Below are 26,653 nucleotides of genomic sequence, written 5' to 3' on the forward strand. Positions count from 1 at the left end.
AGGTCAAGGTTCAATCACTTTCAACAATTAAAAAAGGATAACACGTTTTTAACAAAATATTAAATAAGGACTGTTGATAGCTCAGTGAAACAAGTAGGATACATATTTCCTAGAAATTAATCATCTTGATGAAATTACCTCTGTTGTGTCAGGAGGGCTTTTCCAATATAATAAGATGAAGTCTATGTATAGCTTATTGGGTAAAGCAGTCTGACCTGTTAAGCTTTGTTAAGCTGCAGGTATCTGTGACCTGTTCTGCAAGTGCCAGCCATCACCCTGCCCAGGGACGTGTATGGCTGGGCAGCCTCATCCCTGGGATCACCCAGCCACCTCAGTGCCCATCCCATGCTCCCCACATAGAATCATAGAATCACCAGGTTAAAAAAGACCTTTTGGATCATCGAGTCCAACCATTCCTATCTGTCACTAAACCACAGAATCATAGAATCACCAGGAAAGTTGGAAAGGACCCACTGGATCATCGAGTCCAACCATTCCTAACACTCCCTTAAACCTTGCCCCTAAGCACTTCATCCACCCGTTCCTTAAACACCTCCAGGGAAGGTGACTCGACCACCTCCCTGGGCAGCTGTTCCAGTGCCCAATGACTCTATCTGTGAAGAATTTTTTTCTGATATCCAGCCTGAACCTCCTCTGGCGCAGCTTGAGGCCATTCCCCCTTGTCCTGTCCCCTGTCACTTGGGAGAAGAGGCCAGCTCCCTCCTCTCCACAACCTCCTTTCAGGTAGTTGTAGAGAGTAATAAGGTCTCCCCTCAGCCTCCTCTTCTCCAGGCTAAACAACCCCAGCTCTCTCAGCCGCTCCTCGTAAGACTTGTTCTCCAGCCCCCTCACCAGCTTCGTTGCTCTTCTCTGGACACGCTCCAGAGCCTCAACATCCTTATAGCGAGGGGCCCAGAACTGAACCCAGGATTCGTGTTGCGGTCTCACCACTGTCGAGTCCAGGGGCAAAATCACCTGGACCTGCTGACCACACCATTTCTGATACAAGCCAAGATGCCACTGGCCTTCTTGGCCACCTGGGCCACTGTTGGCTCATGTTCAGCCACTGCCAATCAACACCCCCAGGTCCTTCTCCTCTGGGCAGCTTTCCAGCCACTCTTTCCCTAGTCTGTAGCTGCACAGGGTTGTTGTGCCCCAAGTGCAGGACCTGGCATTTGGCTTTGTTAAACCTCATGTGACTTGTCTCAGCCCAGTGGTCCAGCCTGTTCAGAATCTTTGGAGCTTCCCTATCGTCCAGCAGATCAACACTTCCACCCAGCTTAGTGTCATCCACAAACTTACTAAGCGTGCATTCGATCCCCTCATCCAGGTCATTGATAAAGATATTGAACGGGACTGGACCCAGGCTTTCCTGCTGCAGGGCCACCAAGACCAGGTAAGAGACAGGCATCTCTTGATGTTCCTCTGCGTGGAAAGGAGATATGGAGCCTGTCCAGATACCACAACCTCTTACCGTGGGCAAACTGGTCCTCTTGTGTTGGCCAACATCACCAGGGCTCCCCGACCAGCACGGGCAGGCGCCACCACACCTCCCATGGTAACTCACAGCCTGGCTCTTGTGCCTCTTCTTGTTTTCCTTTCATTTACTTCCAAAGGCACAGAGCATTCCAGGAAAACCGCATCCTCATATTCCTTTACTCCAGAATAAATGTGTGTGTGGACAACCCCTCCATACATCACTTTTTGATCTTGCTGACCTGACAGATGCCTACACTGCACTGCATAAATGTTGTCTTCTTCAGCCTTTTCTGAAAGACATTACTTGCAAGGTAGCAAAGGGAGAACTGAAATTCCCTACCTCCATGAGGATTTCAATGTTGTCCGTCAAACCAGCAATGTGGCTAAAGGGGAATATTTCCTAGTGCCTCCCTAAGTGAAATAATCCTTCAAACTATGCATTTTTTTAAATAATCTTTCAGCAGCAACATTCCTGGGCCACAGATAGCTACACTCCTCGCTAACAGAAAAGTTCCATTCCTTTAGAAAGGATTAAAGAAACACATCCTTGTGTTTGTCAGAAATGAGTCAAGAAAGGATTCGGGGGAAAACAGTGCATGGCAGTATCTCTTCTACCCCCAAGGGTGCTGTAAAGCAGCCAGGCAGTGTAAGAACCAGAAGACCAAGGAGAAAGAACCCAAAACTCTTCTTACTTACAGCAAGTTATGGTGGATCCCACCTGGGTTCACCTACCAGTGAGCATGGACAGTGAGCTTTGGGTGAGCTGTTGACTAGACTTTAACTACCTTTTCTCAGAAGCAGAACTGCTGGTCTTTTCTTCACTCAAAAAAACCCAACGATACTCAGAAAATATGAGTATGCTTGCATGGAGGAAGAAAACGACAGCTAGTTTTAAGCACAAAGACGAGACCCAGTATATTGCAGGGGAAAAGTGATAATGGTGTGTTTCACTGTGGGTCCCTCGTCAGCTCACAGCACAAACCCTGGCAGGTTCCCCCCACAGGGCATCATTGCCCATGGGGAGGCTTTCCAGGACCAGAAGGCAAATTCAGGAGCCCAGAACTCAAGGCCTCCTCCAGAACCTGGCTGTCTGGAAGACCAACATCATCATCACCTTTTTCCAGGGCTAATTCATGGACGTGACCCCTTTGCAAGGCTTTTGCTCCAAATAAATCTGTCGGATACCTTAACGTCCAGTAATAAAACTGCAGATCGCTGCTGAGGCTGCACAAACCACAGCACCACTTGTTCCCTGGCATGTGCCCTTACCTGATGAATATGTGAAGATTATGCTAACCTCCGAGTCTCCAGAAACATATGAAGCATGGATGAAAATAAAAGTAAATTACTAGTAAATAAATACAAAAGCCTCACTGGAAGGCTAAAAAATAAATAGGCAACGTTTATTATCACTGCAAAAAAAGGGAACAAGAGAGGGAAATAATCTGAAGCACTTGTAAACCAGTCAAAGCCAGAAAAGGGTCATTCTTTTCTGCTCTTTAAACTGTTAGGAGGTGGTCACGCAGGGGCTGTTAAGGGGGTGATAATTTAAGACCATTAAGCACTCAGCTGCCATTTCAGCTTAATAATTTTAAAAGCCTACAGCATCATCAGATAAGCAGGTGCCACTCAAATTCTACTTGAAATAGCATTACTTCTTAGCAATTCCTGTATGTGGAAGGATTCTTTAATCATTTCTGTATACAAACATTGTTTTTACACAGCGTTGTCCTATGAAGATGAACTGCATACCTTTGTTATGTATCTCATAGTTTCGTTGTCCGAGTCAGACATTCCTGCTCTAAAAATACACAGCTTATAGAATTCTTTTCAAACGCTCAAGGAAAAGAAGATAATAAGTAATGCATATCCTTTTATATATAGGTAATTTGTATACAACAAAATGACACAATTATATTCAAAGCTAGGATTAAGACCTATATTTTCTATGTCAGTGAAGTCAGTTGACCTTGAGGATAAAAATAAATGTTGCAGTCCTGCATCGTGCCCTCCCTTAGTTCACTACAGACATCTAAATATTCTGTGCTTACATACCATAAAACAGTTAAATATGGATATTCCATATTAATTATATTTAATACTCCTAACTTTGATTTGTGGAGAAGAAAATTAGATTTCCTGAGAGCTGCTCTAACTTCCAAACACCATCTTATTCACGAGCGACAGAGATGCTTACAGCATTATATGTAGATAAAGTAGTGATGAGAACCCTCAACATACTACCTGCAAAGTTAAATCCCTCTGAGGTTTTGCTGCTCTTGCCATTTCATTAATTCTGTCTCAGGAACAACAAAGGAATATCATAATATGAGTAAGAGAGGAAATAATAAAATACATAACAAAACATAATTTAGAATTCTATGTTTTCTACTTCTTTAAATAATGGAAATTTGGTAACTTCTGTGAATAGGGAAAGGAGATTCCAATCCAAGCTTCCGAAGCCCACCGAGATGAGAAACCAGAAATGGCTTCACATCATTTACTTTCTCACAGCCTAAAACAAAAATAAATTAAATATAATTACACAGAAACAAGCTCCAAGTCTGTCTCATTGTTAAGAATCAGAATAAGCTCATTCTATTCAGAGTACATTATTCACTGGGTGTGGCACAAGGTGTTTGCAAACCAGCTGATGGAAGAAACTCTGTGTTCTGGAAGGAAGAGCGCCCGCTTGCATTGAAGTTTCACACCCTTTCATATCCTTTCATCAAATACCATGTCTAGTCCTGTTATAGAAGCGACTAACGGAACTAGAGACCAGCATTCAACTGTGGGGATAAGGAACTTCTCCAAATTTCATACCAATACATTCTTACAGTCTAAAATAAATGGCATTGCTAAAAAAACCAAACCACCGAACAACCAAAAACCCCAAAACATACAGACCCACACAGCTACTGTGAAGTCATCTCTCTTCCATCAACACCAAAACTTACCTTTCATAGGCAGAAAGCCAGATCCTAAGGCACAAAGACTGTTACTCTCTTTTTCTAGTGCTTATGCACAAAGTCCTGACGGTTCGGCTCTGCCCACTACTGAGCGGACACTGCGTCTCTGCCCACGTCCTACAGAACAAGAGCCACAAAATGATGAGCACGGTTCACAGAGGACTGGGGTGGAAACCACCTGAAATCTGTCCATGTTGGCAATAAGAAATCCAGTGGAAAACGTGAATTGTACAAACCAGAGATATAGCAGCAATAAAATAAGAATCTGCACCAGGATATTTAATTTATACATGCTTTGGATCCTGTGTTTTCTTGAAAGTAAAAATAATAGTCACCACAAACAAAGGACAGACATGCTGAAATCATAGCCTGTAAAGGCCAAAATTACCTCACTTGTAAGAAAATACAGTTTCTGTTCTCTTGTCTCATGAGAAAACTTAAACATATGATTTGTTTGGGCAATATGAACAGAGAAAACGATCACAATGGAGTTACATCAGTAAATACGCTATGTGTGTTCACAGAATCGGCACGAGGGAGGCAAGTTAGTGAGTTCCATCCTTATGAAAGAAATGCATGGTCCTAGTATGAGGACCTGGAGGCCGGGCACTTTGGTTTCTCTGTCCCTTACAGAACCGATCCAAGGGATCCCATTCAAACCCAGCCAGTGACTCGTGCAGTGCTCAACCATTCAGCATTCAGCAAGAGGAACTCAAACACTTGCCACCGGACATACAAAACCCAGCACCGAGTCCGGCTGAAGCAATACTGTTCTACAAAGATTGAGCCATAACTTTATAAAGAGCTGTTTGGATTTTTTGTTGTTTTTAAAGTCTTCACACCTCAAGTTGTTTAGAAGATAAAGCAACAAGGCTTCTGAGTAATCTCGCTCTCGACCTTCAAACCAAAACACTGGTTGATGCTCTTCTGAGCTCCAAATTTACACTTGCATAACAGCTCTAAATTCTTCACAGTACTTAAGGAAGCAGGGGTTCATCCAGCTCAACAGCTTGGGGTGGGGGAGAGGGGCTGCGTGTTTAATAACTTTCCAATGGAAATTTCCCAGGCTGGTTATCACAGTTTGTGTCTGCAGGAAACAGCCACAGCCACAAACAAGTCCATGATGAAAGAAGAGCTTTTGAGATAGGAGGATGACCCTGCTGCAGCAGTATTAGCTCAGGGCTAGGAAGATCAACGTGTAATTTCAACATCCATCACAAATTCTCCCTGTAACCTTGACCAAGTGATTTAATTTCACCATGTCCATTTCCTACACAAATACACGATAGATCATCTCCCAAATGTACAGTGAGGACAAGCACAAGATCGCTAAACACTCAGATAGTCTCTCAGTACTGAAGGTCTTCTGCCCATGAGTTCTTAAAAACATTGAACAACTTTTCTTTTCATGCATGGGAAATACCTCAGCTGTCTAAGAGGCCTTTATCCCAATTTTTAACTGACATACATTCTGGCCAGTTCTCAGAAAATAAACTTACCAAGCATGAAAGTCCACAGGAGACTGAGGTCTGAAGGACCTCCGGCCCTTCTGTATGACCTCATGAAACAACTCCTGCCTTCTTGCTTACCCTCTACATCCCAGATTCTTTGCTCCTGTGGCAAAATCACCCCTATCAATTTAATTTGATTTCCAGATCTATTCAGATATAAAATTGTACTGTAAGTGCTTACTCAGATTTCAGGTAGGATCTCTTATAGTCAACCAACCAACCAACGCCCTTCAGAATGCAGCAAATTTTGTGTTAAGTGCATGCAAAGTTTCTGTATGCCCTGATCAACACCTGCAGCATCTCCTCAAATCCCACACATGTGCAGGGCTTCTGGAACCCCATACAAACCATCAGTGTTGGGGTTTTTATTCCTACTACCACACTTCTACAACTCTTTTTCTGTCCCTCTATGAGCTCCTAGTGACAAAGCATCTATCTGAAGGTTTGTGTTATCTCTATGCCCACTATTTAAATATGAAAACCATTAGTGACACTAAGAGCCCCGCTTTCTGCAGGGCAGGAATTCCAAACTTATTTCACTCGTGCATTAACGCTGATAGTAGGACTTCACCCTCTGCACCTCAGAATCATTTCCCATCTTCCTCCACAAAACCTTAATCCCAGCGCCGTGCCCTTATCTCTGCCCACTGTCACGGCACACAGGCTCGCTCGCCCGTAGCGGAAGAGCTGCCCACAACCCCCAGTGCCTGCTGGTTCTCTTCCCAACAAGGCCCTCTGCAGGGTGGCAGTGTGGAACAGTGAGCAGGCTGCAGAGGAGCAGCTCCTGTGGGCCAGCAGCAAACCAGGCCAATCCACACACAGCGAAACAGCCTGCAAAAAGGCATTTAATTTGTGCAGACAGAATGGGGAGCTGCCATCTCTGCACACCACTTTGAAGTCTACCACTAGTGACGTTAGTACCACAGTTTAGAAACCTCTGCTATAAAAACATACAACTCCTCCAGAAAAGATGAGCAGAACAGAACTATTAAACATTCTGAAATTAAAATTCCATAGAATATAAGGAAATGCCATCGCCCGGACTGCTGCTGCCACTGGCTTTCTCTACAGCACTTAAATCTTGCAGTCATAGTCTTTTCTTTATGAAGATGACTGTCCAAACCTAAAATCTTACACTTCTGGCTGCATGAGTCTGCTTAAAGGCAGGAAAAGATTGCAGCAAGGAATTATAATCTCAGGCATTTGTTTCAAAGGAATGCTAAACAGGAAGTGAAAGAAAATCTAAAAGCTTTTATGATTATTTCAGTGCAGATTTCAGCAGAAACACCCAGAGCGAGTGCTTACCTAGCATGACTGGAAATTCAAAAAATCTAAGAGATGGGGAAGAAAATGCACCCACACCCCTCCTGCCCCCATCCTTCCAACGGGGCAGCAGCTCGTGCTTCCACACAGCTTGTTCTGCTGTCTTTCTCTCACCTCTGTAGACACAATTTAGATCAAAGAACGCTGATGTTCTTTCTATTCTACAAAAGCAGGCATTACTGATACAAGCGTGTACTGCTTAGGGCATTTTTAGTAACCTTCTCCTTTGTGATACCATTCCTTGTTCTTGTTCTGTGTTTCCTCTTGGGTGCACAGGCAGCGTCCAAGGGAGTGGGACGGCAGCCACGGAAAAAGGAAATTTTTTTTGGTTTTGGTTTTGGTCCCTTTTTTCCTCTACTTAATCACTGCACTGTTCTTTTTTTGTCAGTCCTTCCAGGTAAAGACAATAAATTCATGCTCATAGAAGAGGTGTGAGTGGTAGTTGCCAGGTGACTGGTGAATAACTGGTAAGAGGCCAGTTAGCCGGCTCTTCTCACGGGCACTGGTACACGATGGGGGAACAGAGGAAACCAAAAAGACAAAAAGACAGAAAAGCTTGTCTTCTGGTTCAAGATCCCCTTTGATTTGGATTTGTGTTTATTGTTACTTCGCAGTTTTGCTTCCCTTCCCTGTGGCAGAGAAAGCAAACACCTGTGTGTGTGGCTGTCCTTCAGTCCCCAGCGCGCCGTGCGGGTCGGGCAGCAGCAGGACTTGTCCTGCTGGCGGCCGGGCAAGTGAGCACAGCATCAACCTGCTTGGGAAGGGGAACAGAGCTCCGGGCCTCGTTTCTCTCCTTGGAGAAGCAGCCAGATTCAGGGCATTATTTTCTGTCTTCCACCCTGTATGGTTGCAGTAATTTGGATCTTCTCCTACTTAGCTGAGCAAGCACGGGGGAGGAGGAGGAGGAGAAGGCACTCATCTCTTCAGAAAGCAGCACTGACACCAAGTGTGTAGGTGATAATGACTGCTTCTGGGGAACTGACACAATACCAAGCGCTTCCAGTATCGTGAAACTTTGCCGTGAGAGGAGTAAAGGTCCACTGAAGCGATTAATTCATGATCTTTATTCTATCACTCCCTAAGAAAGCCACAATACGATTAACTCTAGAGCAATTCCCCAGCTGTTCAAACATCCACAGTGAGAAATGACAGGAGTGTATCATCCCACTCAGGTGACCGGGAAAGAAGAGATGGTTCACCTTTCTTCAGTTCTCTAGAAAGACTGAAAATGTCAGCTATGAAATGAAAAACACAAAGAAAGCATATTCTTCCATGCAGAAAGGAAAAAAAAAAAAAAGCCACACAATTAAGTGTGGCGAGTAGCAAAAACACAGGAAGCAAATTTAAAATGAATCACAAGATGAACATTCCCCAGCTCCCCACACATTGCTCTTCTACATAATTAAGCAAAAACTGTCCTTACAGAGGGAAAGAAAGCTGCAATAGCTTTATTTACAGACAAACAATTATTCAACTGTAAATATAGCTCACACACAGGAGTTAATGGAGAAAGCATCAAGACAGCTATCGACTACTCGTTAGATCTCCCCAGCAGATGCCAAGTTGCAACTGCAGTTTCTTTTATCTGGGGAATTCTCAAATATTCCCCTCTTTATCTAGACTAACTTGTGCCATGCCTATTCCAAATACACTAAAAACTGTCTCAGGTTTGGGATTTTTCAGCCTGGACCAGGGCATATTTGCACAAAGTGTGTCTGAGCATCAGTACAAAACTAAAAATTAACTAGAAGCATGCGACCCTATAGAGCTCACCATAAAATGGCGCTGGCGGGGCAGCAATCCTGCCTGGACCATGTCCTCTTTGGAAATCCACAAATGTTTGCTGGAGAATTGCACGTGTTTCCCACAGCAAATCTCAGGTCACCAAGCAAAAATCCTAACGCAAGACCCGTTGCTAAAGCACGACTTGTTTTGAGGTAGAAATTTCCTCCTATCCTGCCTATTTCACCTTTCAAATATTGCTTTTGCCCAAGACGTTGGCCTCCATTCTTCGCTCCCAACTTGCATGCCTAAGTTTTTCTTGCGCTATTGTGTTATTTGGCACATGAAGAATGAGGTTAAGTGGTAAATTATTACCTTATCTTTGCAAGATGAATTAGGCCTAGACACAAAGGTGCCAAAAGTAATTATCATAGTTGATGAGGCCTGGTGAGAATCACAAAGTTAACCTCTGCATGTCGAGCTGTGTATTTGCTCACGGTTCTGCACCCTCAGATTTCTCATCCGTAAGTGACAAACACCCCTTGCCATCCCCGTTAATGTCTGTGAGAGTCACACTGCTCCTTTATCTCAGACCAATTTCGCGATTGGAGAACTGCATGAATTTTTGTCTTGTTTGATTTTTCTGCTTGGATACAGGTTCTACAGGTTGCTTACAGTGTTGGCTTCAGTGCCACTGAGGAGATCAGACGGAAAGGACCCTCAGACTACAGGAGGAACATATGAGCTACTCCGGGCAGAGCACAGGGAAAAGGTGAGTGAGCTCTTACAGCTTCTCCTGCATTTGAGCATGAGTAGTTCAAAGTTAAGCCATTTTAAATTGAATTAAAGAACACTACATACTGCATAGACATAGTGTAAAATACGAGACTGAGCAGCAGCCTGCACAAATTCCTAAACAATGAAATTAGTCTGTGGTCTTGTATGGGTACTACCAACAGGGAGCAGCTCTGGAGAAAGAATAGGTGATGGAAAGGCAGAATGAGTAAACAAATCAAAGGCTAAATATTGCTTTCTAGGAAATTCTATTTTTGTTTAGACAATACTGTGCTTGGTGAGATACATTTCTGTAGGGAACAAGGTCATGAATAATATTGCACTAACCAACTAATGGTGAACAAAACATGGAGATTTAGCCTAGCAGGGAGAAATTTGCTCGAGTGGGTTTCTACATCACTCACATAAGATTATGAAACCCTAAATACTTCCTCACACTGTGTTCCTCTGAGTCTGTGTCTTTTCCAATATGCATCTTCCATTCTAAAAATATTTTCTATTTCACCCTTTGGCCATTAGCCAAAATGAATATCACCTAATCCTTTCTAGGTATAATATTAAAATTCAAAGAAAAATGCAATTTCTACAGAGTCCCAAGAGGCTTTCTGAAACACACTGTGCTGACACATGGATTTAAAAAAAAAAACATTAAGAGATTTTTGACCTTTTACTCTTCCAAATCAGTTGCAGTAAAGATATGGGTCATTTTGCAACAGGAGTTCTGCCTGTAAGAAAGTCTGCATGAAATACTATGCATTTCTTCTGGGAGAACTTCCTTTTATTTCTGATTACAAGTTAAAGGGCTACTTTAGAAAAAGATAAAAATCACAAAAATGAAATGTTAAAAGATCTGTTAGAAAGAGCTGTTAAACCCCCGACTTGCAGAATCACTCAAAATCTACGAATGGTGTTGTGGTCAATAATGCCTCAGTGCAGTTTGAATATTATTTTAGCTACTTTGAGCATTTTCTCTTGGGGCACCACAAACATCTGCGGCTGGAAGCCCAGGTGAGCTCTGAGACTGCCCATAGAACCTCTTCCATGTCACAGCTCCCTGATCACCACTCGCCACCACCCCAGAGCTCCTGCCTTGTTTTTCTCTACTGTGCGTCAGGAGGTATATAAACTAGCATTGCCCCCATCTGATGTAAAGTCGTACCTAAGCTGATGAGTGCATGACCAAAATAGTGGTTCAAAGTGAATCATTCGTATCGGTTCCCAGCTCCTTGTAACGTAGGGATTGAACCGCCACTGCATAAAGCTTTAAAATGTTTTATACTAAGAAAGCATTTTGTAAGCACAATGCAATGTGGTAATGTAAAGCAAGGAAAAAATATCTAAATGACGCTTCTTTAATTTATAGTATGAAAATTACCTCTGTCATTTGACAGCAGAATCAAGAAAAATCTTGCTATGCACAAAGTTTATGAAAAAACATGTAACACCATCACACGGGTTGAGACCTCTATAGCAAAATCAAAGGACTAAAATGAGACTCTGGATGAAAAACAAGCGAGCTTTTCATAAGTTTTAAAACTTGCAACAAAATCTTCACTGCACCTTGGCTGGAGGTGAGTGATAATAGTCTGTGTCTGAATAGGCACACACACACCCCATGTTGTGCATGTGTGTGCAAAAAAACCTGTGGATTAAAGTTAATTTTATGTTCTCAATATTCAAAATGCTTATGATGATTTCAGGGGATTTCCTGCCACTTTTCTTTCATGTGCAGTCTGCAATAAAACTTTTTTCAGGTTTGCACCATGTCCTTTTCTCCTCCTTTCTCCTTCTCTTTGTTTCCTTCCTTTCCTTTTACCACTGCATATTTTATCAAAACTAATTCAAATTCCATGAAGGCATGATAGAAAATTCTCTGATCCTTAATAATCCCACATCATAACTATTGCAATCTCCTCCACATTAGCCTTCACAAATTCCAATTTGCTATCCCTTAATTCTATTCTAAAATACTAAAACAGTTGTGCTGGCTCCTTACTTGGATTTCTTGGGGGGGTGTCCTTCTTCTCTTCTCTTCTCTTCTCTTCTCTTCTCTTCTCTTCTCTTCTCTTCTCTTCTCTTCTCTTCTCTTCTCTTCTCTTCTCTTCTCTTCTCTTCTCTTCTCTTCTCTTCTCTTCTCTTCTCTTCTCTTCTCTTCTCTTCTCTCTTTCACAACCCCATCAAACAATGCCTCACTGCTCGCCTTGCGGGCGCTGCTCACCTGGAGCCACACACACCTGTGCTCTGCACCTATCTCCATGACTGCTCACGTACCACCACGTGTGTTCACAAAAGGCAAGCCCAATAAGATGCAAAATCCACAAGCCAAGTTCTACCAACTGTCTCCTCCACTGCCATGGTTCTCCAGTGATTAGAGGTGACCCACTTCTGATCATCACAAACTCTGTTTCAAATGCCACTTCTGATCCAGAATGTCTCTCGTGAACTGGCTCCAGAAACAAGAAGCTCCCTTATTACTAAAACTCTTCCCACAGAGGAAGGACCTGCTGCCAGCCCTTGTCAGAAACTGTACAGGACTCTTTGCCCTTCTGAATTTTCAGGAATGCTACTTCCTGGCATTTGAAAATAAGTGTATGAGAAAACAAAGATTCAGCACCACCTGCAACCTCAGCACCTTGTCAAGGACATGCTGTACTTTCATCTCATCCCTAAAGCACAGTGGCAGGTAGAAACTCATGCACTCTTATAAGAAAGAGAGGAAAAAGAAAAGAGTTGAGCTGTTGAAAGCAAAGGCTTTGCCCAGTGAGCATAGACTTGGGTTCCATCTCAGAGCCATCTCCCCAGCAAGACTAACAAGAGACGTTCACAGTGATGAATCATGCTACTCCAGCCTGTGCGCCAGTTCTCTGGGGACACGGGGGATAATGGGAAGAGGAAGAACTCCTCAGCGGCGGAGTCTGACAAAAGATTAACACAAAACAAAGCCCTTAACAATCACAGAAAAAAGAAAGAAAGGGAGACTGGCCCCAGCTGATGAGTGTAAGGCTGGCATCACATCCCAGGAAGAGACAGAGGAACTGGAAGAGCTGGGGGGGACCCACCAAGGTCATTCCCACAGCTTTTTCAGTTGCACCATGGACTGCTGCATGAAGAGGCTTCTCCTGCCGAGCACAAGCCACTTACAGAGACTAACATGGAGGCATCACCCTTCAAGCTGTAATTTATATCCCAGGGGCCAGGACTGGTTAGAAAGAGTAAGGATAAAAGTATCAATAAAGAATACAGAAAATGATTCCTTGCTTTTTATTTTCACCAGCCATTACTCCTCAGCAGCCTCACAGGCAGACATTGGATGAACACTTTCACCTGCGATGCCACTTCATCTCCGGTGCCCAGCTCACACCAGCTGCTTCCACAGAATTCGACACTGAGAAACAAGCCAAGTGCTTCTCTTGCCTCGGACAGTTTCTAAGCTATACATCTGCAGCTACCATGTCCCTTTTGGGACACTGGGAATCCAGTGCTCTTTACATTTGCCTTCATATACACACATGCTTGTTTCTGTCACACTAACGTTGCCATGGCTTTTATCCTTGTTCCAAGATGACGTTGATGGAGAGAATAAACTGCCTACTATAGACAAGGTGTTGGACAGCTGTTCCTGTGGTAAAAAGGAGGTTTTTAAATTGAGTGTGGAAAAGTCCATCTAATGGACAACATTAAGATACATATTTGTGTTTATAAAGCCAGCAGTAGGTGTAATTCTACAACCCCACAGAATCTTCTGTTCTGATTCGGGCAGGAGGACTCACAGTATATCACTGCCATGAAGATTTAATAGGGAGTGGTAAACCCCTGCTTACATTCTCATTTTTAAGAGGTTCTTTAAAATATAATAACTTCTAAAACAGAGATGTAAAGTTACTGCAAATGACATGAAGAAAACATTCACCAAATTAATGATAAAAAGTAGCGATCTCTCCTATAGTGCAGCCCAGCTCAGAGCAGGCCCTCAGAACTGAGCTCTGGCCTCTCAGCCCTCTTTCACTTGAAGGGAAGGGAAAAAATAAAATCCCACCACAAACCCAAACCAAATGAACCCAGCCTTTCACCAAATCCTCCTCCATTAAACGTAGTGCCCGTCCAGCGCTGGCGCCAGGAGCTGTCACTCAGTGATTTGGGCCAATGTGAAGTAGAAGCAGCAATTCGCCTATCTATCCTGTGATAAAGTTCTGCGGGACAAGCAAATGATGTGTAAAAACTCCATAGCAGCTAATGAAAAGTAAAACTTGAGGAAGCAGCAAAAAGCTCATAATGAAGAAATGCATTCCACCACAGGTGGCAGGAAATTGGAGCTACTGATAGCAAGTGTGATGGGCTCAGGCAAAGAAGGCAAATCAGCATAAGCATGAAGGCAAAGAGTGATAGCGCCAGAAAAAAAAGCCTCAAAGCACTCTCCAGAAACCTATCATGAGAATCAAATGAAAAGTAGTAAGTAATACATTCGCATTTTCTATAAAACCTTGCATTTAAACACATCCTTAAACACTTCGTGAGTTTCAGTTGCTGGCTGCAGCCCATGTGTTGCTTTCATACAGAAAAAGCAAAGCATCATTTCATTCTGTGCTGAAGCACCGACATCTGCGAAGAGAGAGCACTAAAATGGGGCCGAGGAATAAGTCACCAAGTCCATCCACACAGACAGGGCCAAGGACTGGGACTCCCAAAAACTCAAACCCTGTATCCTGGAATACTAGAGACATGTAAGGAACAAAGCCATGAGGAGCCAGTGCAGCCAGGCTGACCAGGGAAGCATGGCAAGGGACCTTTCCTCTTGGAGCAGTCACAAACCCTTCTCCAGTTTTGCTGGCTTTGCTGACAGACTCTCCGGCTTGGGGAAAGAGCTGTAGGGAGTGCAACAGATCACGCACTGCTGCAAAAGCTGGGAAGTACCAACAGCCATTCAAGAAAGGCATTAACATTACTGGCGTAGGTGACCTCTACACTGTGTGGGTCAAGGCAGACTTGGCACGTCGCCTGTGAAATACAGTGACAAAAGCAAAGGTTAACACATCTCCTTCATGAGACCAAGGTTCTACATGTTAGCATGGGAATAATGCTCAGCAACCTGCTGTCACGCTAACAAAATACACCTTTGGGTGCACTTTCTGTTAGGAGAAACCAGCAGGTGCCAGCCCTCAAGGCAGCTGCTTGGCCAACAGTGAAGCCAATTGAAGTATAGAGAGCAAACACAAAATTAAAATCACCTCAACACACAAAAATAAAATAATTATTTTTTTAAAATTATAAAAAAATATTACCAAAACAAGACAATTATTCCTTTATTTTTTTTGTCTTTTTAATAATGTTCAACTTTTCAAAAATATTTTCAAGTCACAGCAGGGTGTATCACGAGCAGAATGCTGCCCTATGCTATGGGAAGCTTCCTTAACTGCTCATGGGAAAAACGTAAAGCCTTCGTATCTGGGCAGTTATTAATTGTTTTGTGGTTTTTCTATCAAGTGCAAAGCCATTCGCTTGGGCACAGGTAACAGAGGAGAACATGTTCTACAAACAGACTCCTAGACCCATGGGGGACTCTTAGTATGCTTCTGTCTCCTCGCTAAAAAAAGACAAGTATGATTCTTTTTCTTTCCCAAGAACTTGCCAACCAATGTCATTACCATGCTGGGACTGCATTTATTGCTGTCATAAAGCAAATTTGCTCAGACATCTCCTTGTAATTTTTTAAATTAAAAGTAATCTTACACTTCACTGTACAAAACTATTTAAGAGTAAACACTTATTTATTTTTCTCTATTGGTTCTGCTATTTCATAAGCCCAAAACTTGATTTAGTAGGCAGTGAGTCCTAGGTCCCTTTTTTTTCTATAATACTTTGAATATTATGCCTCATTTTCCCTTCTTGTCTAACGAACCTTAGGTGACAAGACAGATAATAAATGAAAATACAGATTGTACATTTATTGTATCACCACTCACAAATCCCTAGAACCACTTCCTATTTAACAGAAAAAACAGAATAAGTACCACTTTTTTCTTTTCACTTTAAAAATAATGGAATTTCCGTTCATTCAGGGCAAGCTGGGCAACATTGTTTTAACATTTATAAGGTTCAGCCAACGCAAGCGGCCTGACTCCTAGTGCCGCTGTACCAAAAGAAACGCTTTGAATAATCTGGTGCTGCCCTGTACCCAAGAGTGTCACTTGGATTCCTGCTGGAACATCATGCAAATTCTTTGCTTCCAAAACTTGACAACTAAAACACCCCACCATCTAATTACAGAAATGATAAGATCTCCTCACTGTTAAGACACTGAATTTTCAAAAGAAAAGAATGAGATTCATACCACATAGCACACGGAGACACGGACTTCAGCCCTTGACCTAGACCTAAGAATTGAATTTTATTAAGTTTTAACTTATACAATAAAGCTCATGATATTAAATAATAACAGAAGCCACCACGGATGCAGTGCAAACCATACATTTGTCACACTTCATACAACATAATGGTCAGAGAAAGCAGATGGGGCTTTAAATTAAGGGCAGGTCTCCCTCAGTGACGGAAAGTACAAGCAGCATTGTTATGTGGCAGAAATCTCTGACTGGTGGCACAGCAAAGTGAGCAAAGCACTCTTGTTTCCTTGGATGGTGTCAGTAACCCAAATATGAATATCTCGTTGATCAGTAAGAATTGAATTCCTCGGGAATGTTCCATTTCAATTTTCTAGGATTTCTATTAAGTTACAACAGTGGATTTGTAATTTTGGGGAGAAAAGGAAAAACCAACATACCGCGCTGTTGTGTTATGAAAACGAATGAGTGCTTCATCCACAGGGCTCCAAGTCACATACCCAGCTGGGTCTTCTCGTGTTGGTTCATCAATCTTGATTTCAAGACTGGAAGAAAGAAAGGAGATAATTAGAGTTGACAAACCCCAGAGAATTAAGTAAATTAATAGAACAAATGAGGATGGATCTAAAGGATACCGCACAGGAGGAACAGATGCAAGAGCAAAGATGCAGTGTCATAAATGGTTACAGACATTCTGCAGCAAAACAACGTGATTTAAAAGTCCTAACTCTGTGACCAAAGATCTATATTCTTAGCTCAGAACTACGTGTCTCAGTCGCACCAGTCCCTCTCCCGTCACTCATCAGTGCTGTAGCCTGCTGGCCTCTCGTTAGCATGCACCGCCTCTGCTAGCGTGTCTGCTGGAGGGAGGAAGGGGGCTGCGGAGAAAGATTCCCCACATGTGACTTGCGTAACAGAAGAAGCTGGAAGTGAACAACTGACCGCTCTGAAGGTCAACATGATGATGTACGTCATCACGAATAAAGGACATTCTGACGTGTTTCATAAGAGATGCTCAAGAAGGTGTACGGCACTTGCAGGCAGCGGTTCTGCGAGTCAGGGAGCGCCTGCTGGATGCACGAGTGCTCCGTGTTTGAACACATCAACACCACACCAGACAGACTAGAAGAAAGAACATTCTCATCTTGTTCTATCAAAACAGAACAGGACAAGAGGGAATGGCCTCAAGCTCCACCAGGGGAGGTTCAGGCTGGATATCAGAAAAAATTTTTTCACAGAAAGAGTCATTGGGCACTGGCAGAGGCTGCCCCAGGGAGGGGGTTGAGTCACCTTCCCTGGAGGTGTTTAAGGAATGGGTGGATGAAGTGCTTAGGGACATGGTTTAGGGAGTGTTAGGAATGGTTGGACTCGATGATCCAGTGGGTCCTTTCCACCCAGGTGATTCTATGATTCTATGATTCTATCACTGTAGTGCCTCACCCCCAGGTCACAAAGGAAACAACGTAAGCATGCAGTCCAGCGTTATGTATTTTTTATGTATCTACATACACACAGACAAACATAGAGGTAAATAAAAGGACAACAAATATTAGGAAGGCTTTATCTTCCTGGCAACAAACCAGATAACTGAGCTGCACAGCTAAACAACCACAGATGACCCCAAGATAATGCAACACAAACCAAATGATTCTAGAACTAGCTTAGAAATCTTCTCCTTCCACTTGTAGTGTGGTACCTGCTTAATAACATACAGCTACCCTTCACAACTGCTCAAAGTATTGTCATTATCCCTCAAGCTTGAAGAAGTTAGGTAGGTGTAAAATAATCAGAATGTCAAGCACGTTAAATGTCAAGGCTAAATAAGGACCAAAATTGGAATCTCTCAAAGATGCTGGTACTCCCACAGTTGGGCAAAAAGTGTGAACTTCAAAAACCACCACCATTTGGGACCTGCATTTTATACCAACCACATAGAATACTTTGCCTTAATGGCTTCTAATAGCTTGAAAGCTGATCTGGCATTAGGAAGTAAAATTAAATGTTAACCAAGTCATCACAAAAACTTCCTGCCTCAAAACAGATTTTTATTTAGTACTCTTCAATTCAAACAGGTCAGGGTATTGTTAGGAAAAGAGAAAAAAAGAAAACAAAACCAAACCACCCTTTGCAGAAGAGAGGCAGGGATGAGTAATACAAGAGCCTGTATTACAAGGGAGGACACCAAAAATATAAACTGTAACATAAACTGCCAAGTTATAAAATGTTTCTTCATCCATTAAAACAAAACAACTTGTTAATCAATTTTTAATTGCAGAATCCAATCACCGATTAAAATCAAGCACTCTTTTCCCAGTGCATATATACCAACTAAATATTTTCAAGTGAAGATGTCTAAAATCTAAATTAGATTGGGAACTCTTCCGAGAAGCAGTTTTCTTTCAGCTAAGTTTATACTGTAAGGCAGTGTCCCAGCCACAGTTCAGCCTTCTGGGCTTCATGAAAATGAAAGCACTGAAGAAACACATTGAAGAGCCCGGCATGTTAGGCGTGACGTTAGGTGGTCGTACCTATTACTGGATGTTCGATGAAAATCACACCAATGTATTTTTTGTCTATAAGGAACTTCTCCTTTACCATTCACAGTTCCCTCTACATTACCTGTTTTATTTTCCAGTTGAACTGCATGGCAAAAGAAGCCTTGCAGGACATTCAGGAGTTGGCAGTGGCTCCACTGCAAAGGCTTCAATTGCGACTGCCTGTGAAGAGTCTGCAAAGAGATATTAATGCGGAAGAGACTTTGGACAGAAGAGCAATAACAGAATCAATGGATTGTCAGATGGATCGTCAGATGGATCGAGAGAAACCGGGCTGAGGTCACCCAGTCGCTTTACCTCGACCATACGAAGCTGTCAGCCAGAAGTAATAACGAAACGGATTTGATTTGAAGTAATCAAGCACCAAGGTTAAAAAATCTCTGTGTAACCACGTGCTAGCTGTGTGCTCGGTAAGAGAAGGAGAAAGCATTCTGTAGAGCTGGGACAAGTTATAGAAACAATCCAAAATGTCCTACCTCACCCAGCATGCAGTTTTCCATGTTTCATGATTTTTAGATTATAAAAGAAAACTGCAGCTCACAACCCTACACAATTCTACAACCAATTCATAAATCTAGGGACACTGACCAGCTTTAGCACTTGCTAACGTGCCATTTCCTTCCCTTCCACAGTGCTGGGGTTGCCATGCCAGATGAACTCCATACTGAACACAGAACTAACAAGGAAGTACTACAGATAAAGGTATTAATAATTAGATTTAAAAGGACATTAAAAGATTTGTTGGCTTTCTTCTTTGCCTAATGAAATGGTAAGAAAACACATAAAGCCAAAAATATATCTGTGCAAAAGGAGCCAATGCCATCTGGCTGAGCACTTATTTGTGAGGTCTTCTTAGAGGGAACGTATTTTCTCTTCCTAGAGAGTACCGTGAACCAGCCCCAGACTCAGACAAGTTAAGTATGTGTTCATATTTTAAAGAAATAAAAATGAAATCCTCTTCAAGGTACAAGAACACTCTCTAAACTATTTACTCTATAAAAAGAAGCCTTACTAAGAGCGTACATACACCTGATTTATTTCAGGGAGCCACACAGGAGTAGCAAGAGTGCCACCTATCCTTCGTGATGGAAAACAGAGCTTCCCAGGGACTGACTGGGCTGTTGAAAACCCTGAGCAACGGAATCTGACAGCAAGGAACACGTAAAACTCTCCAGCTGGGCAGAAACGTGGTTAAAAAAACAAACCAGAAAAGAATATTGCATGTAAAAGCAGGATGACAAAGAAATAGAGGAGGAGGATGTGGGGAAAAAATCTGTTAGGTATCAAGAGCATAAAATCCAACAGATTAAACCCCAGCAAAACTAACGATAGCTTAAAGCTTCAGCCACATTTTGGACTTCAGTAATGATTTGTATCAAAATAGGTTTGCGTCTAACAGGCAGAGTACACTGAGCCTGAATCAAGCTGCCGTTCCCAAGCAGCACCTGCCGGCTAACGGGCAAAGGAAAGACCCTTCCAGTGCAGTCAGACCGGAGCAGCTGAGCTGGGCCAAGGCGGGTATTTTCATTTTTTAACGTTACAGTGGATACATGGGTAATGCTGACCGGTAACCCTGAGACCTTATCAGGAACATGAGCAGAAATTATTAAAACCTAGAAATAAACACCTAGGTAAACACCCTATATCAGGAAGGAACAGGAAGGAGAGACCTTCCAGGACCTGAAGGGAGCCTACAGGAAAGCTGGGGAGGGGCTATTCGTAAAGGCTTGTGGGGACAGGATCAGGGTGAACGCATATAAACCAGAGAGGGGCAGATCTAGACTGGACGTTAGGAAGAATTTCTCCACCATGAGGGTGGTGAGACACTGGAACAGGTTGCCAGAGAGGCTGTGGATGCCCCGTCACTGGAGGTGTTCAACGCCAGGTTGGATGGGCCTTGGGCAGCCTGATCCAGTGGGATGTCCCTGCCCATGGCAGGGGGTTGGAACTAGATGATCTTTAAGGTCCCTTCCAACCCTAACTATACTATGATACTATGAACATTTTTCCCCTGTTCCATGAAGGGTACTGTGCAGACCTGCTGTAGGCATGTGCATGAGGACAGTCAGCTGGAGAGATGCATCCGGATAGCCTAAAATCCAGTAGGTATTAGTAAGCTTTCCAAAACACCTTCCATAAAGAGAATCCTCTGAAAATGAAGCTGCTCAGAGATCCTACAGGCAGCCTGTGCTTTTAGGACACAGCCAGTTAGGAGCTGGGAAGCGGAGCAGGAGGAGCACTGTGTTCCCCCGCCTGCAGCAGGATGGCCAGCAGAGCCCTCCGGGGAGCTGAGCTGCAACCAGGGCTCCACAGAATCCCCCGTAACCAGGAAAGGCAGCGGGCAAAGCCAAGCTATTCATGCAAAAATGCTGATGGCTGAACCATGAAGCAGCATGAAGAGAGCTTCCAAGACCCTGTGACTGGACGTGGAAGTGCCAGAGGAATTTCAGTAAAGGAACCCATCACACAATGCACATACGAGACAACTCTGATGCTGCTGCTCAACTGGATGATCTCTGAGCTAATCACTGCCACACAGGAGCCAGGTTTGGGGATGTCTGTGTACAGCTGGCCTGACCTGGGCCAACGTCCCTCGTGGCTGTGAACACAGAAGCCTTGGCGGCAGCCTCGCACAGCAGAACACAGCCAGATAGGCACCTCTGCGCCAGCACCACTGCCTCTTAGCTGGGTGGAAACCTCTTGACAGCGAAGCAATAGTTTTGCAATCAAGTGGACAGCCACTGCTGACAGCCAAACAATCATCCACGCTCAACACCCGAGGCGACTGAGGTGGGAGACACCAAGCACCGGCGAGCACTGTTTGCCAAGCACATCTTCTACAGAGGCACTATTTACAGGATACACAAAACGCAGTGTCATGCTGGGAGGGAATGGAGTCCACACCTGTCAGGACTCAACAGTTTTAACCCCCCAAAGGTACCACCCTTGTAACGTGGCTGTTTTACTGGAGGGGCAAGGTGGGAAGCAGGACAACCCACGGCTGCAGCTACTCTGAAGCAGAGCTGGGAACTCAAAACGAGATCGGTATATATCAAGTTCTGAAGAAGCAGCTCCACAGGGAAGACTCCCTACAGATTGATTTACATTGAAAATAGAGACTGAGAATTTCTCTATTGATGGGGTTTTGCTCTAGTGGTTTTTGTAACATCAGCAAAGTCCCCAAGTGTAATTACAGCTATGTACTCAAGCAGGGACTACACATTATTTTGCTCTCCCTCAGCTCTGTTTGGAATCACATCCAAGACATTTTAAGTTGTTCTCCAGTTACAGCATTAAAAAAAATCTGCTGTGTATTCTCTCCTCAGCGAAGTTTCAGAAGGATGCTATTAATAACTATTGAAAACAAATACAAAAGATGGCAGAAAAACAGAAGTGTGACAAGTATTTCCCATTAACATGTGCATATGGTTTCACTCAAAACAAATTTCCTTGGAAGAAATGTTTATACAATACTATTAAGTTGTTTTATTACCAAACTGACTGTAAGTTTATAATAGGGCCATTTTGATTTAGGTGCTGCAAGAATTGAAGCTGGAAAGAAGAAAATTCAAATATATATATAAATAATGGAGGTAAAATCCTGGAGGAAAACACCCTAAATATAGTTAAGAGGGGGAAAAAAAAGTAAAGATAGAAGAAACAAAGCTCTGCTCCTGAGCTCTTAACGACTGCCAAAAGCCTGGGGAAAGAGAAGGGAGGCCAGGATCCAGCCTGCCTCTCACACAGAGAAGTGTAAGATATTCCCAAAGTGCTGCAACGTGCAGAGTGTCTGAATCCCCTGTGATGAACAGGAGGGGCTTTCTTTGCCTTTCTTCAGGGTATCGTGTGCATTTATGAGGAAGTACCTTGGCCTTTTTCCTAGCCCATCATCTCAGCCCATCTAAAGGTAACCACCTGCACTCGCACGACAGGCTTCACCCAGGATACAGAAATCCCGCCACACCAGTTTCCAGCTGGTGCTGGCAGTCAGACTCTGAGGTGCCTCGACTACTGCCCACGCAGGGACACTGGTCCCCGAGCAGGAGCATATTAGAAAGTACCTTCTACCTCGAAGCATCTGCATTTCGGCAGCAAAACACGTTACACCCAGTCACACCGATCAGGAATTCTTTCTAGAACCGCCATGCTAAGTGATGTAAAGAAGCCCACTGTGCAGCAGGGGCTGTGTCCAAAAGGCACTGTTTGCTCAGCTGTCAGTATTACCGAAGCACGACATTAGCAGCCAGCTCCAACACTAGTGTTAAGCAATTTTTAATCCAACCTCATGCTTGGATGAAATAAACAACTTGAGTAGAAAACTCTGTTGTAAATGACAATTTTTTTTCTTGGCATGTACTTGCTTTTGGAACGTGGATTACCCATGCTGCTCGGGGTGACTGTAGTGGAGCTGATATGGGATGATGCCATAAATACTGAAGGAGTTTCTATGCAATAACACTAACAGGAAATACGTACGTAAATAAATGACCCCAACTACGTGAGGTGAACATGGCTCACTGCACCCCAAGGACAGCGAGAAAATGGATATCAAAACATATTTCTCATTCCCAAACAGAGGCCTGTCACAAGCCCTAAGCTCCTGATCTAGGGAAGGCCGGGAGCTACTTCTCATGGAGGAACAAAACCACAAACACCATACAAGACCCGTCACATCTTGCCTCTGGGAGTGGCAGCAGCTTCTGAGTCCTCCTGAGCCCTCAGATGCCCTGACGTATGGCAGCTGAGAAGTGTTGTCTTTTGGGTGAAGGCACCTTAGAGGCTCATGGGAATTAAACAGCACTTCACTGCACTGTCAGGTAACACCAAAACCATGTGCATGTACTGCTGTTAACGACCTGCCCTGGGCTGCTCTCCCTGCCTTGTACAGTGTAATTCTGGAATTTATAGCAGTCAAGGGAAGAGCAGGCGGGAAAATATGACAATGGCTCAAAAGATGAGTATGTTCTTGCAGCTGGGAATCAGAGGAAGCACAATGGCACACCTACGCTCCTCAGGTTCAAGTGACACTAGTCTTTGTCAAGCAAGGAGCCTGCGTATTTAAAGTAAAAGAGAGAAACCACTTGAGGAGGAAAAGCAGATGCATGAACCCGCACAGCCAGTGTTCAATGGTACAAGACCAGACTTTCAGCACTGTCTTCTACCACAAGGAAATGGGATTGCAATAATATTTTTCCTTATTTACAGAGATCAAAAGCAAAAGTATGAAACTAATGTAACAAATCAGTTACTGGGAAACAGATGGGGCTACACATACCTAATCCTTTAAAAAAATCACCCTGGCCCATCAAAATAAGCAGCACCACGTTGGAGAAGGGCAGCGCTCCTCAGCCTTCCAAGGGTGCGTTGCTAACTGCAGCCCTACCATAGTAAGAAAAAAATATTCTGTTTAGTATTAGTAATAATTTACAACGTTGCATCTTCCCTCTTTGCTTTCTGATTTGAAAACAACAAATCAACACTTTCTGTTCCTTATCTACCCCCCAGTAACGGCATCAGCGCAGCTGCATGCTCCCTGCATGAGTGAGAATGAACAGGCACCACTTCCAAACTGCTGGTCTTCCTCCCATTTCAGTTGTGAATTGTAAAGAACGCTATTAGAAGTGAACCCCACCCGATGGCCTTTGTCCTGTGGATTGCAGGAAGCGTTTGATGCCATTTCACTGGCAAAGCCTCAACTCTACAGCACTGCCCTGCGGAGCACGCTCCTCAAGAGCCACACCAGCCGCACACCTGTTCTCCCAAGGGTGGGCAGTGGAGTCACCAGAGTCGCGGGGCCTCCTACAGAGCTTTTGTTACCGTCAGTGTTTAGAGCAGCACATTCTGCACACATCCACAGCAAAAGCGGGCTGTGAATAAATCCGACATGTAAGTATTTTAACGGGCACTCTGCAAAGCCTTCTGGTCTCCTGCTTCCTTACAGCCATTACCATCTGCTCTGCACGAGGCAATTCTGCAATCATTTTTTCACTCAGACTCCTACCCAAAGACACCAATAAACCAAAACCTACTCAGGCAGCTGCTACAGACTGCTAAGTGATAGCCCTACACAAAGCTCATCATCCTGACTTGGGTATTGCGATCACCAATAATAATTTAGATATTTCATGCAAAACGCCATCCTATTTCCTGCTCAGAATGATCAATCTTCAAAACAGCCTTCTGAAGCCAAAAAGGATCAGTCAGAAAGAACAGGTTCATTTCTTTCCAATTAATTTAACCTGGCTCACAGTAAAAAAAAAAAAAGGCAAATTTTATTTGCTTCAAACACAAAGACTGTTCCAGATTTCTAGTGCTTAGAAGAGTCTCTGTACAAGGAATAATTGCTGCCCAAATGCCTCCTCCTTTAAAACTAGCACCTAAAATTAAAAAAGCAGCTTCCATATCCTGCAGGATTTACTTATCTGTTTAATTCCACAAAGGTTAATTCCTCAATAAGTGGGGCAAAGAAATCTAATACTGGAGCAAATGAGAAAATAACCCTCTGAGCCTTCGTCGAGGAGGAAAACCATCCAAATGCTATGCCTAAAACTAGAAGATTTCTGTGGTGACCATTGTACTTTATAGCTCTACAGCCTAAAGGCACCCACTTGGTGCAGAATTAGGCAAAAGCATCTCTCGCAGCCTTTCCTGGCTTTGCAGTGATAGTCTGCAGGACTGTCACACTAGCAAGCACTCAACAGAGCCTGCCCAGCCCCGGCCCAGCTCCCCCAGCTCCTGGCCCCGCACCACCGCAGTGAGAGCAGCAGAGGTTTCTCCATTCCCTAACATAGGCAGCGACAAGTGCTGTGCCCAGCAGGAGCCGCAGTCACAGGGAGCAGGCAGCAAGATACCCAAACTTAGCTCTCAGATGAAGTGGATTTCAAGCTGGCACATGAAACATCCACTTGCTATGGCAACACCAGTCACAAACAGTTCTCCATTTCCCACTCCTCCTTCCACTTCCAGCTTCCTGGGAAACTGCAGCTCCTCGGCCAGCTTTCTAGGCATGGACTGCTGTGTTTATCACCCCAGTGGAGCTGAAGTACGGGGTGAAGATGATACACCAGCTCAAGATGGCACCAGCTGTGATGACCTGGTCTTTTCTACATCACTGTGGCACAGCAGCTGTTTATCCAGTCTCTTACAGGCAACTCCAAGAGCAGCTCAAGGTCTCACTCCTAATTCTTTAAGCAAACCCATTTCTTTATGGACTAAGTCATGACCGTGAGTTGTCAGACTCGGAAGAACATATAAGAAGGCCACGAATAAAGTTCTGTGGGTGAAAGCACCTCTGGGAAGCTCCCTTACCAAGCAAGAACACCTCAACACAAAAAGTGGCCATGGAAACCAAAATGCTGTTCACCAGCATCCTCCTCCCACCGTCTTTTGTTGCCCCTAATTCCATACCGATAAGAAAGGTGTGACCCGGAAAAGATTGATTTCACGTAAGAGTGCAAGCCAGCAATGGAAATAGCTAAAACATTTTGCTCTTCGGTCAATTAAAGCAATTAAACATTCCAGTCCTCTACAACACTACTGCCCACAAGTAATCAAGGACTGGGTTTTGTTGGCAGAGCTGTGTGGAGAAGCTGACAGACTTACCTGCTCATAATCTGCACGGCTAAATGCATTGCCAATGGCCTCGTGTCATCTGCTGCAACCATCTACAGCCTCTCTTCTAACCCCAACAGCCACCTGAACATCTTAAAGTATTCATACGATTAATCAGAAGAGTGCCTTAAAACCATTACTAAACTATGTCGATGCAGGAATTACTTTCAATAAGCTCCTGACTTTTCATCATCAAGATCCCATGGCACAAGCCCAAACAACCCTGCAACTACAAGTGCAGCTTATTGAAAAACAGAACCACATGGACGTGCCCATCTAATGGCACACTGACAGCAATAACCTTTGTGGACAAAAAAGCAACACTTAATTTGCTTATCAGAAAATTCAGCAAT

General features: G+C 43.7%; 1 protein-coding gene across 8 annotated transcripts in view; it reads right to left on the minus strand.

Moving 5' to 3' along the window:
• Positions 1-26,653, minus strand: part of ATP2B2 (ATPase plasma membrane Ca2+ transporting 2) — a 313,761-nt gene that overhangs the window by 194,444 nt on the left and 92,664 nt on the right. For all 8 annotated transcript variants that reach the window (XM_054076383.1, XM_054076378.1, XM_054076388.1 and 5 more), the window contains exon 2: positions 16,575-16,679. The gene's annotated coding sequence lies outside the window, so the exon portion shown is untranslated. The remainder of the gene's footprint in view (positions 1-16,574; positions 16,680-26,653) is intronic.

The sequence above is a fragment of the Cuculus canorus genome, chromosome 11 (genome assembly GCF_017976375.1).
Source record: "Cuculus canorus isolate bCucCan1 chromosome 11, bCucCan1.pri, whole genome shotgun sequence".
In the NCBI taxonomy this organism is placed as follows: domain Eukaryota; kingdom Metazoa; phylum Chordata; class Aves; order Cuculiformes; family Cuculidae; genus Cuculus; species Cuculus canorus.